This window comes from Salvelinus sp. IW2-2015, linkage group LG22 (assembly GCF_002910315.2).
Source record: "Salvelinus sp. IW2-2015 linkage group LG22, ASM291031v2, whole genome shotgun sequence".
In the NCBI taxonomy this organism is placed as follows: Eukaryota; Metazoa; Chordata; class Actinopteri; order Salmoniformes; family Salmonidae; genus Salvelinus; species Salvelinus sp. IW2-2015.
The window spans coordinates 15,322,819-15,338,572 of record NC_036862.1 but is presented as its reverse complement, the minus strand read 5'-3'; the positions used below and the strand labels follow the sequence as shown (position 1 = coordinate 15,338,572).

The window sequence follows — 15,754 nt, the reverse complement described above, 5'->3', positions numbered from 1 at the left end:
AATTGTTTGTACAGATGAACGTGGTACCCACGCAGCGTCACACCTGGAAACATTCAGGCGTTTAGAAATTGCTCCAAGAAGAGAACCAGACTTGTGGAGGTCTACAATTTTGTTCCTGAGTCTTGGCTGAATTTCCGTTTTGATTTCCCATGATGTCAAGCAAAGAGGCACTGAGTTGAAGGTAGACCTAAAATGCATCCACAGGTACACCTGCCAATGACTCAAATATTATCAATTAGCTATCGGAAACTTCTAAAGCCATGACATAATTTTCTGGAATTTTCCAAGCTGTTTAATGGCACAGTCAACTTAGTGTATGTAAACTTCTGACCTACTGGAATTGTGATACAGTGAAATATAAGTGAAACAATCTGTCTGTAAACAATTGTTGGAAAAATTACTTGTGTCATGCACAAAGTAGATGTCCTAACCGACTTTCCAAAACTATAGTTTGTTCACAATAAATTTGTGGAGTGGTTTGAAAAATGAGTTTTAACTTCTTATGGCTGGGGGGCAGTATTGAGTAGCATGGATGAATAAGGTGCCCAGAGTAGACTGCCTGCTACTCAGGCCCAGAAGCTAATATATGCATATCATTAGTAGATTAGTAGATTAGTAGATAGATAACACTCTGGAGTTTCTAAAATTGTTTGAATGATGTCTATGAGTATAACAGAACTCATATGGCAGGCAAAAACCTGAGAAAAAATCCAACTAGGAAGTGGGAAATCTGAGGTTTGTAGTTTTTCAACTCTTTGCCTATCCAAGATACAGTGTAAATTTAGTCCGATTGCACTTCCCAAGGCTTCCACTGGATGTCAACTGTCTTTAGAACCTTGTTTGATGCTTCTACTGTGAAGGGGGAGAGAATGAGAGCTGTTTCAACCAGAGGTCTAGCAGAGTGCCATGAGCTCAGTCTCGCGCGTGCCCGTGAGAGTTAGCTGCGTTCCATTGCATTTCTAAAGACAAAGGAATTCTCCGGTTGAAACATTATTGAAGATTTTTGTTAAAAACATCCTAAAGATTGATTCTATACATCGTTTAACATGTTTCTACGAACTGTAACGGAACTTTTTGACTTTTCGTCTGGACCTAGTGCTCACGCCTCATGAATTTGACTTTGTGAACTAAACGCGCGAACAAAAAGGAGGTATTTGGACATAAATTATGGACTTTATCGAACAAAACAAATATCAGACTTAATATCCATAAACCGCCGTCAACAGAACAATACAAAAAATGGGTCAAAACAAAACCCGGTAAACCACTTTACGTTGCCATAGCACTACAAGAAAACAATTACGGACCAAGGGACATTGAGGGGGACAGAGGGAGAGAGAGGAGAGAATTGATGGGATTGGAACCAGGATGTGATGGAAGAAAGACAAAACCTCAATGGAAAAGAAAATGTAGATCAGAGGAATGGTAGAATGGTCGCGTGACTTCGATCCGCCGAACAAGGAGAGGGAAACCTACTTCGGCCGAGTCGTGACACTAAAGAACGTTAACAGCCGACTTGTGTTACTAATGCTGAGTGATTAGCTTGCTTTTTAAGGTCGGTTCGAGTTTCGGTTAGATACCTCCCACACAAAAAAATACATCCACGGTTTTCAATATTTTTTAAAACTTTAAATGGACGCTAATGGTTTGAACAGCATGTAAAACAACCACAGCGTAAAACAATGTCATCATAGTGCCCATGATAGGTAGTGACTGTCCATTACTTGCATACATCTTTTTATTAACATCATTTATTCACGTTAATATTCATTGTTGTTGTGTTTATTACATAGTTTGATTGATGACTTTTATTATTTCATCTCATCTCTGTAGAGCTGCTGTCTGACAACGTCACTGTTTTACTAGTTCTTCAAAGTAATAGACCTTTTAATGATCTGCTGAATAGCAAACTATCAATGACTTGGATGATGTTTTTTTCAGGTAGAGATTACCACCTAAGCAAAACTGCTCCCCATCCCTTCCTCTGCAGTCGCGCAGTCTTCTTCTGTCTCTTTTACGTAGCCGGTTGTAAAGAAAGGCACAGACCGGACATAGTAGGCCGATTATGCAATGCGATTTGGTTAGTTATAGTTAATTACCATTTTTCTGTGCCTAAACTATGTCGAATATTGGCCTGATGCGGAAATTAACTCCCTACTACAGGCCACACAGTTTGAAGTCATGATCTGATTTTATCAGATGATTAGAGAAACAGTGCAATGTGTGAATTGAGCTCACATTAAAAAAACTCATTTGAATAATGGAACTGACGTCAGTTCAATTAGTTGTTTTATTAAAAAACGAAGAGAAAGAAAAAAACTGAATGTAGCATTCGGTTATTGTGCATTACCTGCAAACCTAATGAGAAACGTTTGGGGAATGTTCCGTGGTGGTTATTACATTACCTGCAAAACCTAATAGAACTTCAGGGAATGTTCCGCGGTGGCTTAACATACCTCGTCTAAGCCTAATGAGAACGTATTGGGGGATGTTCCGCGGTGTTATTACATTACCTGCAAATACCTAATGAGAACGTTTGGGGAATGTTTCCGCTGCGTGTTCCGTGGTGAATTACATTACCTGCCAAACCTAATGGAGAACGTTTGGGGAATGTTTCCGCGGTGGTATTACATTAACCTGCAAACCTAATGAGAACGTGTTTGGGGAATGTCCGCGGTGGTTATACATTACCTGCAAACCGTAATGAGAACGTTTTGGGGAATGTTTCCGCGATAGTTCAGTTTAGGTGTAGTTTTATTAACATACCTGCCAAACCTAATGAGGAACGTTTGGGGAATGTTCTGTGTGAGTTGTTCAGATGTTGTGGGAATGGTCCCGGGTGTGGTTGTTATAGATGTTGGGGAATTGTTCCGCGTGGTTGTTATAGATGTTGGGAATGTTCCGCTTGTACGTGGTTGTTATATAGATGGGTGGGGAATGGGTTCCTGCGCGTGGTTGTTATGATGTTGGGGAAATGTTCCTTCGGGGTTGTTTATAGATGTTGGGGACAACATTTTAGTGAAACGTTTTTTGTTTTGACATTCCAAGGATAATTTCATTTTAAACATTTTCATCCTAGATATGAACTTAATTTGAATCTTAGCTAAAATAGTTCCTGGCATGTTTCTGGTTGCTGGGTAGTTCACTTATAGTGCAACTCAAATATCAGAAGTGTGTCCTTAATGTTGGTGTAATCAGTGTATATTTGGGTGTAATGTTTGGTTGTAATCGTGTCTATGTTTTGTGAATGTTTGGTGTAATCAGTGTAATTTGGTGTTACTGTTTTGGTGCTAATCAGAGTATGTTTGGGTGTAATGTTTGGTGTTAATCAGTGATATGTGGGTTAATGTTTGGTGTAATCAGTGTATTATTTTGGGTGTAATTGTTTGGTTGTAATCAGTGTATATTTGTGTATATGTTTGGTGTAATCAGTGTATGGGGGTGCTAAATGGTTTGGACGGGTAATCAGTGGGATATTGCGGTCTGCTAAGTAGTATATTAATATGATTTATCCACGAGTCTAACGGTCCTGCAGCCAAAACCATTGTACTGAGATAGATTCTATTGTCTGTGTCCCAAATGATATCCTTCCCTATATAGTGCACTACTTTAGACAGGGCTCTATGCACCCTATTGCCCTATATAGTGCACTACTTTTAGACCAGGGCTCTATGGCACCCTAATCCTTTATATAGTGCACTACTTTTAGACCAGGCCTCTTAATGGCTACCCTAATTCCTATATTATGCCACTACTTTAGTAGACCAGAAGTCCCTATGAACCCATGGGCCAAAGTAGATGCACTATTGTTAGGGAAAAGAGTGCCATTTGTACACATAGGGACGCAGCCTAGATCTATGGTCCATTTCCTTGATTACCTTGCTGTGCTCTCTTGGTAATCAGAGGTCCTACAGCGTGTAGCCCTCGGGCCATTTGGAAGGTAGATTATGCGTCCCTGCGACAAGGCTGAGCTGTTCACCGGTCATTCTGCTGTTCACTACTCACTGACTTATTAAGTCCCCCCCCCCCCACACCATCACAGTAAAAACCCTACTAAACCAGAGGTTAAGACAGGGCACCTTATTCACCCCCGGTCAAAAGCTAGCTGCTATTTGGGGACCACGGCGGAGCATTATTCATCCGTGTGGATGAATTTCCATACCGGGCTCCGTCCAGGCTTTTTTCATTTACAAAATCTTTCATCTGTTAGAAATGAAGGAATGCAGTGAATTAAATCTACCCCCCCCCCCCCTCTATAAATGGTGAACTTGGAGTGTCCCCTGTGTGGCGGCTGCGCGTGGTTACGAGGAGGTACGGGAGTTGTTTAGTGTTAGTCGGCGCTCAATGTTAAAGTGGGTTCAGTCATTATATCCGCCAGCCTGAGAGCACATCAACATGTATTCAGCCTGAGGCGGTATGACCTGCTGAGAGCCACATCAACACCTATTCAGCCTGAGGGCGGGTAGTGACCTTGCCTGAGAGGCACATCAACATCTATTCAGCGTCGAGGGCGTAGTGGAACCTGCCTAGAGCCACATCAACATTATTCAGCTGAGGCGGTAGTACCTGCTTGAGAGGACATCAACATGTATTCAGCGTGAGGGTGAGTGACCTGCCTGAGGGCGCACATTCAACATCTATTCAGCCTGAGGGCGGTAGTGACCTGCCCTGATAGGCACATCAACATCTATTCAGGCCTGAGAGGAAAAGTGACCTGCCTGAGAGGCAACCAGTCCACCTGAGAGGCACATCAACACCTATTCAACTCAGCTCAGCACAATCACTGCCCTGGTTTTAATGGATACTCACACCTCGACTGCAGCCATTGTGAGGAGTTACGAAGGTATTTGTTGACGTTATAAAAACACATAAGTCCAATCCCTGTTTAGAACAGTTAGCAGTGAAGAAGCTGAATGACTGAGGCGTCACTAGTAGCATGGCTGGCGAATGTGTAGATGATAACCAGTGTTTTTGCCCGGTTTATATCTCGAGCTGGCACAGTCTGAAATGTGTGACAATTAAACTATAGGGTTTTCAAAACAGCACAAACAGATCGGGACCAGGCTATTGTGGTGACTCTTGTCGCTGATGCGGTCCGAGTTAAAAGTTCTTTCGAAGATCTTTCCAGGTGACGATCTGCGACCGGAGCACAGACCTCGTGCACGGCACGATTTGGAACCAGATCAAAAAGACTCATTGACGGACCTTGTTTCTGTTTTGAGCATCACACACCAGGATGGCTGGAACAGAAAGAGAGAAGAAAGAGATGAGAGCAAGGAGAGGGAGAGAGTGAATGAGGAAGGAGGCTAGCAGGGATCTGTCTGGATTCTGGGCGTCAAGGAAGGAGTGGAGAGAGGGAAAAAAAAAAAAGAGTTGGAGGTCGAAGGTGTGTTATTGTTGCTGGTAAATGGGGAAGTGTGGGTGCAAGAAGAAACGAAGTGAGATAGAGCAGGCAGCAGAGAGGAATAGAGGAGAGGAGAGATGGGTTTTTAAGAGCAGGCAGACGGAGGGAGAAAGAGGAAGAGATGGGGTTATATGTGATGGCTCATCAGATTGAGGGAGATTAGTGTTAGGATATGAGTAGGTTGGTTATTATTAAAGCAAAGGTGCAGAGGAGTAGGGCATGATTAGAGACGAACGGAGGAGAGATGGGTAGAGCACGAGCAGAGGAATGTGGGGGAGATAGACGGAGAGAGGAGGGTACTACTTAGGAGCATGGCAGAGGTGTAGGGATGTGTAGATCAGTGGAGGAGAGATGTGGTTTTATATGAGCAGGGCAGAGGCAGGAGGGAGATAGAGGAGGAGAGATGGGTAGAGCAGGCAGAGGAGGGAGATAGAGGGAGGAGAGATGGGTAGAGCAGAGCAGAGTAGGGAGATAGAGGAGGAGAGTGTATATGTAGAGCGGAGAGAGAGGAGAGAGGAGAGAGGGTAGGCAGAGCAGAGGAGGCAGATTAGAAAGAGGAGAGGATGCGGTAGAGCAGAGAGAGGAGGGAAGAGAGAGATGGGTTAGAGCAGAGAGAGGAGGCAGATGAATAGGAGAGATGGGTGAGCAGCGAGGAGGAGGAGGGAGAGAGAAGCAATGGTAGAGTCAGAGACGAGGGAGGGAGATAGAAGACAGACGAATGGGTAGAGGCAGAGAGAGGAGGAGAGAAGAGGAGAGATGGGGTAGAGCAGAGAGAGGAGGGAGATAGAAGAGGAGGAGATGGGTAGAGCAGAGACGAGGAGGAGATAGATGAGAGATTGAGCGTAGGAGCAGGAGGAGAGGAGGGAATAGAGGGGAGAGATGGGTAGAACAGAGAGAGGAGGGAGATATAGAGGAGGATTATATGGATAGAGCAGAGAGAAGGAAAGGGGGGAAAGAATAGAAAAGAAGGAGGAGGATGGGTTAGAGCAGAGAGAGGGAGGGAGAGAACGGTGAGAGCATGGATATAGAGCAACGAGAGGAGGCAGATAGAAGAGGGAGAGATGAGGTAGAGCAGAGAGAGGAGGGAGAGAGGAGAGATGGGTAGAGCAAGAAGAGAGGAGGAGATAGAAGAGGAGAGATGGGATAGAGCAGAGAGAGAGGAGAGGAGGAGAGATGGGGTAGAGCAGAGAGATGGGAGGGAAGATAGAGGAGGAGGAGATGGGATAGAGCAGAGAGAGGAGGGGTGAGAGATGAGAGAGTGGTTAAGAGCAGAGAGAGGAGGAGAGTATAGGGAGAGAGGATGGTAGAACAGAGAGGGAGGAGATAGAGGAGGATATATGGATAGAGTCAGAGAGAGGAGGGTGAGAGAACGGAGGAGAGATGAGGGTGCACTGTTTGTTAGACAGGAGAGAGGAGGGAGATTAGAAGAGAGAAGATGGTGGTCTATAGCAGAGAGAGGAGGGATAGAAGGAGGAGAGATGGTAGAACAGAGAGAGGAGGAGATAGAGGAGGAGAGATAGACGGCTAGAGCAACAAGAAGGAGAGGAGGGAAGATACGAGGAAGAGATGGGTAGAGCAGAAGGGAGTAGGGAGATAGAGGAGGAGAGTAACATTGGCAAACGCTGTAGCGATGCTAGATGGAGAGAGAGGAAGATAGAGGAGAGATGGGTAGAGAGGCATAGAGGACGGTGAATTATTGAGGGGTAGGATGAGGATGGGCGCCACCATCTCAACGAGTTTTCCCGTGTAGAACAGAGAGAGAGGGAGATTAGAGGAGGAGAGTTATGGGTTGAGCATGGAGAGAGTGAGGGAGATAGTAATGGCGGAAGAGAGTGAATGGGTCAATAGAACATGACGGAGAGAGAGGAGATTAGATTGGAGGACAGAAGATGATGGTAGAGCAGTGAGTATGAGGGTAATATAGTGAGGATGCAGAATATATGATGCATTGTAGAGCAGAGAGGAGGCAGTGGAAAAAGATATGTAAGGAGAAGGAAATACTAGGCGGTTAGACCATGATTAGGAGGGTGTGATGGAGAAGGGTGGAGAGCGATAAGAGGGAGTAGGCTAGTGGTAAAAAGAGTTGCAGTGGAGAAGGGTTAGGAGATGCCACACTTGTTGTCTCTACATCTGCTGTGCCTGAAGACAGAAGACGGCCCGATCCCTCTCATCAGTCCTCACCTGGTCCTATTGACTACCAATTTATATGTGAGGATTTTAATATGAGGGATAGTACTGTAGGGGCAAAATGGGTTTTTTACTTTTTTTTTAATCTTGAGGGCTCATAATGCCTGCTCAGTCTGTGATGTAATATATATGTGCCAACAAAGTGGGCAGGGATTATATTCTTTGTTGACATAGATAGTAAAATTATTAAGTGGGAATTGATGAACTGTAGCATGTATTGGTATATGGGTGATGTATAACTGGTAGCTTAGATGAGATCAAATTAAATGGGGATTAATACTGTAGCTATGTACTACTATAATTGTGGTTTAATATTACTGAGCTGCTGTAATATAATATAGGGTAGAGAATTATACTTGTTAGCTATGATAAAGTGTGTTTCTAGTGTGATTAAATAACTAGATAGACTATAGTATTTTTTATGGCGGATTATAACATAGGTTCTGTATATATATATATATGCACGAATAATATACTCTCATCTGTGTAATTTTTATATGGGGATTATATACTTGTAGCTATTGTAATTTATAGGATATATACTGTAAATGTGCTTTAATATGAGAGGCCGATACTGTTAAGACTATGTTAATATTTATCTAGGATTTACTATTAACTGTAGCTGTGTTCATTTATATGGGGGATATATTTACTGTAGGCTATGTAATTTATGCTGGGGCGAATATACTGTTTAGCTGTGATATTTTAATGGAATAATATACATGATACTATGTCAATATTAGAAGGGATTATACTGTAGCTTGTGGATTTTATAAGGGGATATATACTGTAAGCATATGTCCATTTTATAAGGGGATATTATACATGATCTGCTGTGTAATTTATCTAGGGGAATTTTATACTGATAGCTATGTTAATTTTGATAAAGCAGGGATTATACTGCTAGCTATGTCAATTTGATTAAGGGGGATTATACTGTAGCTGTGTAATTTACCAAGGGGATATACTGTAGCTATGTAATTAATTATTATGGTACCTTATACTGTAGTATGTATTTTATATGGGATGGTATTACTGTAGCTGTGTTAATTTTAATATCGGCGATACAGTATTACTGTAGCTATGTAACATTAATACTATCTGTGGGACTTGTATACTGTAGCTGTGGTAATTATAATGGGATTATACTGGGAGCTAGGTAAGTACTATAGTGATGGTTTATAGTTTCAAACTGTTAGTATTGTCAATTTATACAGTAGAGTAATATATACTGTAGCTATGTAATTTATCTAGGGATTATACATGTAGCTATGTATTTTAATGGGAGATTTTATACTTAGTTTAGCTGTGTATGTTTATAATGCGGCGCATATTTTTTATAGCGCTTAGACTCGTGGTACTTTATATATGGGGATTAGTTACTGTAGCTATGTAATTTATCTAGGGATTATAACTGTAGCTGGTGTCATTTTATATGGGGATTATACTGTAGCTTATGTAATTTATCTAAGGTAAATGTTTGTATACTGTAGCTCTGTGTCATATTATATTAGGGTGAGTGGTATACTGTTTAGCATGTAATTTATCTGGGGAAATATAATAATCTATATGGTAGACTCGGCTAGATAAATATATATTATAAATGGGGATTATACTGTAGACTATGTCAGATTGTATAAGGGTGTATTTGATACTGTAGCTGTGTCCTCTCTCTTATGAGAAAGGGGGCGGATTATACATTTAGCTATTGTCCGTTATAAGGGATATAGACTGTAGCTGTGTAAAATTTATCTGCGTGATCTTCTACTTGTTATGTCTATGTATTTTATTAAGAGGGTATTATACTGCTAGCTATGCTCCATTTCTACAGGGGGTCTCTGATACTGGAAGCTTATGAATTTATATGCGGATTATACTTAAGCTATCTGTATTTTAATGGGGATTTATACGGTGCTATGTAATTGTAAATTGTGATTATACTGGTTAGCTATGTTTTATATGGGGTATGGGTATTACTGTAGCTGTGTTAATGTTATAATCGAGGGATTATGTACTTGTAGCCTGTTAATTTATATGGGGGAATTATACTGTGAGCCTATGTAATTTTATGGGATTATACTTAGCTATGTCATTTTATAAAGGGGATTATACTGTAGCTATGTAAATTTTATGGGGATTATACTGTAGCTGTGTAATTTATTCTGGGATTATATCTGTAGCTATGGTATAATTTATATGGGGCATTATACTGTAGCTGTGTAATTTATATGGATTTGGATTATACATCGTCACGCTATGTCTATCTTATATGGGGGCATTATACTGTAGCTATGTATTGATATACTGGGCGATCACTAAACTGTAGCTGCTGTATTTTTAAAGGGATTTATACTGTGTAGTCTATGTTTAATTTGTATCTGGGGGATTATACTGTTAAGCTATGGAATTTATTATGGGATTATACTGTAGCTGTGTTAAATTGATATGGGATTTACAAACATGCAGTGTGAAATGTTAACAGTATGTTTCATTGTAATTTAATGCTTTAGCGTAATACGAACAACACAGTTATCATTTAGGGTTAAACATGTTGAGGTGGAGAACTAAAAGAGTGATGCTCACCTGGACTACTCATGACTATTAGTTATCTTTTGGTGAGAAAGAAGGTCTGGGTTTCCATTTTTTACCCGAAGACTCCAGGCATTTTTATAAGACGTCTTGATGACTCTGACTGTGTGTCTGAAATGCGAACTTTGTTCCTACTGTCTTGTCCCTGTGTCTTCCTGTATACCCCTCTTCCTGTTTCTCCCATTGCCTTCAGGGGCTGTTGCACTCTCAGCGACGCTCTTTTTATCTTATCATCTTGATGTGGCCCTGTCACACGCCCTTGTCACACAGTAATATCATCCTTCCAATAAAGACCAATGTAAATGATGATATGATTCTCCGTCCAGTATATATTTGCCAGACTTACCATAGTTTTCAGACATATTAGGTGTGATGAATATCTTTCATGATTTTATGATGCTGGTCAGTGGGATAAATGATAACTTAGGTAAATGGGTTAACCCAGTGTTCTTGTTTTGGCTCTTTAAAAATATAATAAATAAAAAAATATGTGTCTAGTCTTCGTCATCTTGGACTAAAATATAATTACGTCTTAGTCCATTTACATAATGATTTTACTCTGTTATTGTGTAAAATTATGAAAAGTAGTCGCCATTTTAGTTAAACTAAATTTCCGTTCAAACTTTAGGAATCAGTCCTTTTCCTTTGAGGATAGAGGAGCCTTGGCTGCGGTGGTTACAGAATCCTCTATATGAAATGCTAGTGGGAAGTGGGGGGGATTGACGCGTGAGTGTCACGAGGTTCGTGAGGAGACCAAAAAGGGTGGAGACCAAAAGGGAGCGAGACCAAAAGGGGGAGACCCAAAAGGGAGGGACCAAAAGGGAGTGAGACCAAAAGAGAGGAGACAAAAGGAGGAGCCAACGCATGCGTGGGTAAGTGTGTGTCTGTTATATGTAATAAATAAACCTAACACTGCATTTTAACAAAAGACGAGAGAACCGGAAACGAGAAAACAGTCCATGATCTGGCGATAGACACAAAACAGAAAACTAACTACCCACAAAACACCAGGTGCGGAAAAGGCTACTACAATATGTTCTCAATACAGAGACAACGATAGAAGCTTGCCTCGATTTGAGAACCACACCCGGCCAAACACATTAGAAATAGACAACCGTAGAACAAAAACATAGAAGCCCACCCCAACTCACGCCCTCTGACCAAAACCAAGAGAGACATAAAAAGGATCTCTAAGGTCAGCGAGTCTCCAAATTCAGAAGACTGCCTACTTTTCTAGAGCCTCAACGCTGCTGTTGTTTTTATTTAGTAAAGCAGCTTTTTTTAACCAGGCAAAGGGTAGCTAACTAGAAGCGGGTTGTGTGATGGTGAAGCAAGAGGAGATACAGCCTGCTCAATGGTGTATAATCGGAGGCGGATGGTCGGAGAGGAACCAGTAATTTGCATTTCTGCCCACACTCATCGCTTGCTCCCCTGCAGCTCACCCAGCTGATTACGGCGGCGTGTGCCCGGTTGACGCGGGTGTGCCAGGTGGTGCGCTGCGTTGTGCCAGGGTGTAGGACGTCTGCGTGTGCCAGGTGTGACGCGGCGTCGTGCCAGGTGTGACGCTTCGTGTGCCAGTGTAACGCGGCGACTGGCTGTTGTGACGCGGCGCTGTGGCCACGGTTGTGATGCGGCGTCGTGCCAGTGTGTGACGCCTGGCGATGTGCCAGGTGTGACGCTGCGTTGTGCCAGAAGTGTGACGCGGCGTTTGCCAGGATGTGACGCGCGCTTATAGCCCCTGCCTAAAATTGTACATTATTATCACTAATATTGTTGTATTTGACGTAACCTGGTTACCCCACACATTGACTCTTTGTTGCCAGGGGTGACGCTCGTGTGCCTAGTAGGCCTGTGGACGCGGCGGGAGTGCCAGTGGTGTGACGCTGCGGGGTTATCGCACTCCGTGTCATAGTATTTAGGCCTCATGTGTCGCGGACGTTTGTTGTATGGTTTATTTTGTGACGGCGCTGGCGTGGTTGCCAGTGTTTGTGGTCTGTGCTGCGTTGTGGTTGCTTAACGGCGCTGTGACGTGCGTGTGGCGTAGTTATTAGTAAATATTTTTCTTAACTCCCATTGTCCTACGGTTAAGATGCCGCGGTCGCGAGTGATTTGCCATGGGTTAAGGGCTTGTAAGTGAACGCTAGCTGCTGTTTGTCCCAATGGTGTGACGCGGCGGTTAAGCGCCTACACGTGTTTTAATTCGGCATGTTGACAATAAATATGATTTGTCGATCAAGCGCGGATGTGACGGTTGGACCGAGTTCTTGATTAACAACACAGGCGAAAAACTGTTGAAGTGTGGAAAAACAACCAGCAGCGTTCAAGTTCTTGCTGTTCACTCAAACGGTGCACCTGGCAGCCTACTACCTATACAGTACACAATCCATGTCTCAATGTGTCTCAAAGACTTAAAAATACTTCTCCCTTCGCCTTCATCTACACTGACTGAAAATGGATTTAACATAGTGATACATCAGATAAAGGATCATTCTGTAGCTTTCACCTGTAAGCTTTCATCTGATTTGCGGCTCACGGTGTGTGACGCGCTGGCCGAGTTTTGTGCCTATGATGTGGCAGACATGGCGAGGCTATACACAGAGTGGTGACGTCGTTTGTAGCAGGCGGACAGTGTATATAACACAGGAAAATAGCCGTTTTTGACTGCATATGGTTTATTTAGATGTAGCCAGGCGATTCGTGATTCGTATGCGGTTTGGGTATTTCCTTTGTTTTTGGGAGTTAACCTTTATAATTGCGGTGCACGCGTGTAGTCTCCAAGCCAGGAAATCTGCCAATCACCAATACTGCAAAGCACTATTATTTGACAAAAAGGGAGTCAATCATTCACAGGGTGTTGCTTGCCAGTGTTACTTAGTGATAGAGAGATCGCTTGTGTGAAGAATCTTGGTGCCAGGTGTGACGGCATTCTACTCTAGTTCCTGTTTGCCTGCGCAATGTGATACGTAGCTAGTGATGCAAGTATTGCATGTGACGCGGGCTAGGAAACTGGGATATAGTCTGACTGTTTTTTTCTCTTTTGGTCATTGGTTGCCTCTGGGCCTCAGCGTTTGGAGATGGCATACTATTTGCTTGCTTCACTGGCTTTGTTGTCTGTCTAGACTCGCTCCAGAGCGATGGTGAAGTGCGAGCGATTCTGCCACAGTCAAAGTTAGAATTAATAATCAGATGTATGGCGTCTCTCTTGGTGTAACATTTCTCTCAGTCAGAGCGATTAAGAGCTGTTTTTCCATCGACCCTTTTCTGCAGAGTATTGTTCTGTCGATTTCACTATGTTGATGCCCCTACTCGCGTGTGACGGCTTGTCGTATCTCCAGATTGTCCGTGTGTGTGTTTGTTGGTGTGTACTATGTGACGTGCGCGGCGAAGTTGCTGGTTGATGTATCTCTCTCGGTACGAGTTACATTGGTAGCCATGCCTGCAGTATAGTCCGCATGGCAGGTGCCCTCAGAGGAGCCATAGCTTGATTGCGTGTGCAAGCCTTCTGCAGCCCCATGAGACCTTTGGTAATTGAGCCCAGCGAATCTTGCTGATCGGGCCGAATGTGTGCGCACAGGTGTGACAGTGTGAAGCAAAAATACTTGTGTCGCTCACCAGGGTGGAAGTGCGAAGAGTTTCACCGCTGCTCTTCCATTTTCAGCGTCAGCTCGCGCTAAGCGCACTGGCGATCGATGTAGCCATATACGGCGCGCGCTCGCGGATTATTCTGACGCCCAGTGTGCCGCGAAGTGAAGAGTGTACTGTGTCCTCATGGTGTTGCTGCACTTTTGGTGACGCATCGTTCTTAACTATTCTATGTTGTGCCGGTTGACGCTGCGTGTTGCCAGCGTGTGACGCTGGTGTGCCAGGTTGTGACGCGGAGTGCCAGGTGTACGCGGCGTGTGCCAGGGATTGTGACGCTGTCGAGTGCCAGGTGTGACGCGGCGTGTGCCAGGATGTTGACCCCAGTGCGGTGTCAGGTTGACGCGGCGAGTGCCCAGGCTGTGACGCGGCGTGTTGCCAGCGGTGTGACGCTGGCGTTATTTCAATGGGGAAAATATCAATTACCTGTGCAGGTGTGACGCTGCGTGTACCAGGTGTGGTGACGCTGCGTGTGCCAGGTGTGACGCTGCTTGTGCCAGGTGTGACGCGCGCGTGTGCCAGGTGTGACGCTGGGCGCTGGTTGTGTTGTGCCAGTTGACTATAAACCTTCTGGGCTATTCAGGTCTGGACGACTCTGGCGCTTACCTGGTTTGTTCATGATACTATGTATGCCATAGCAATGTGTGACGTCTAACGCGATGATATGCAGGTCGCGCTGTGTACGCAGACTCAAGGGCGTGCTTGGTGACACATGAGACTTTAGTGTTATGCGCACTTAGTCTAAGAAGGATAGCTCCATATACTGTGCGGCTGTAGTAGCCACGCCCTGCCGGCTAACTGCTGGCTCACTGTGCTCGCTGTATGGCGGAGCGAGGCCTATGACCATGCAGGGCGCAGATTGTACATTACGAGAGCAGATGAATTGCCAGCTTGCATAACGTCAAAAATTTTCCTCAACATACAGAGTATTTTGAGACGCCACCATTTTATGATGACTAGACTTTGTTGTGACGCTCCCGCGCGACCACCGTGGATCGATTTCAAAAGCTTTATGACGAAAGCACACCAAGCGATATGTTTAGGTCAGCAACTAGTCACAGAACAAGCGTGCTCATGTGTTTCCGTTGCACTGACAGGAGCAGGGAGTCACAAAATAGCAGAAATGAAGATAAAATTTAAATCACTAACCGTTTGATGATCTTCATCCATGATGAACCTCATAGGACTGCATGTTACAACAATACATGTATGTGGGTTCGATAATGTCTGTTGTTCGCATAAAGTTCAGATTTATATCCAAAAATCTCAGTTTACATTTGTGCCTCAGAGAGGCGTCGTGTATCGCATGTTCTGGCCGATGTTGCACAATGTTTTGGTCTGTCGCCATGCAGTGGTGTACAATCGGTGATTTTGCAGGAGAGCCACATCAATTTACCAGACAATACGCATCTTTATAGCTGTATGGATAAAATACAAGTGTGTGTGATCATGACCATGGAGTGCGATAGATCTGACCCTATCTCTGTGTAATGTAGACACCGCCTGTGGCGTGGGTCAAGATTTTTGTTCTTATGAGTGTGTGTGCGTGATGATAGACGACACAAGGCAGCGACCATTGAGATTTACTCTCGCAGTAGCGCGGCGCTCTCATGGATCGAACACAGCAATAGCAAATCTACACACAGGCGCCATACTCAGTCGGGTCACCTCTCCGATGTTGTTTGGTAGCCAGGTGCGAGACTCGTGAGAGATTGCCTCGCGCAGTAAGATAGCAACTAAGGACATTATAGATGTACATTGGCGACGTTGTCTGCCATTGTGATGATCGTCATCAGAATGCACTCCCAGGAAATTCCAGTGCGGAGCATGACGCTGCGGTTGTACCAGGTGTGACGCTGCATGTGCCAGGTATGACGCTTCGTGTGCCAGGTGTGACCGCGCGTCGTGCCAGGTGTGGACACGGCGTTATAAATG

The 15,754-nt window shown here is 43.9% G+C and overlaps 1 protein-coding gene across 1 annotated transcript in view; it reads right to left on the bottom strand.

Moving 5' to 3' along the window:
* The window catches only part of LOC111949957 (alpha-2-macroglobulin-like), an 81,428-nt gene that overhangs the window by 64,586 nt on the left and 1,088 nt on the right, over positions 1-15,754 (bottom strand).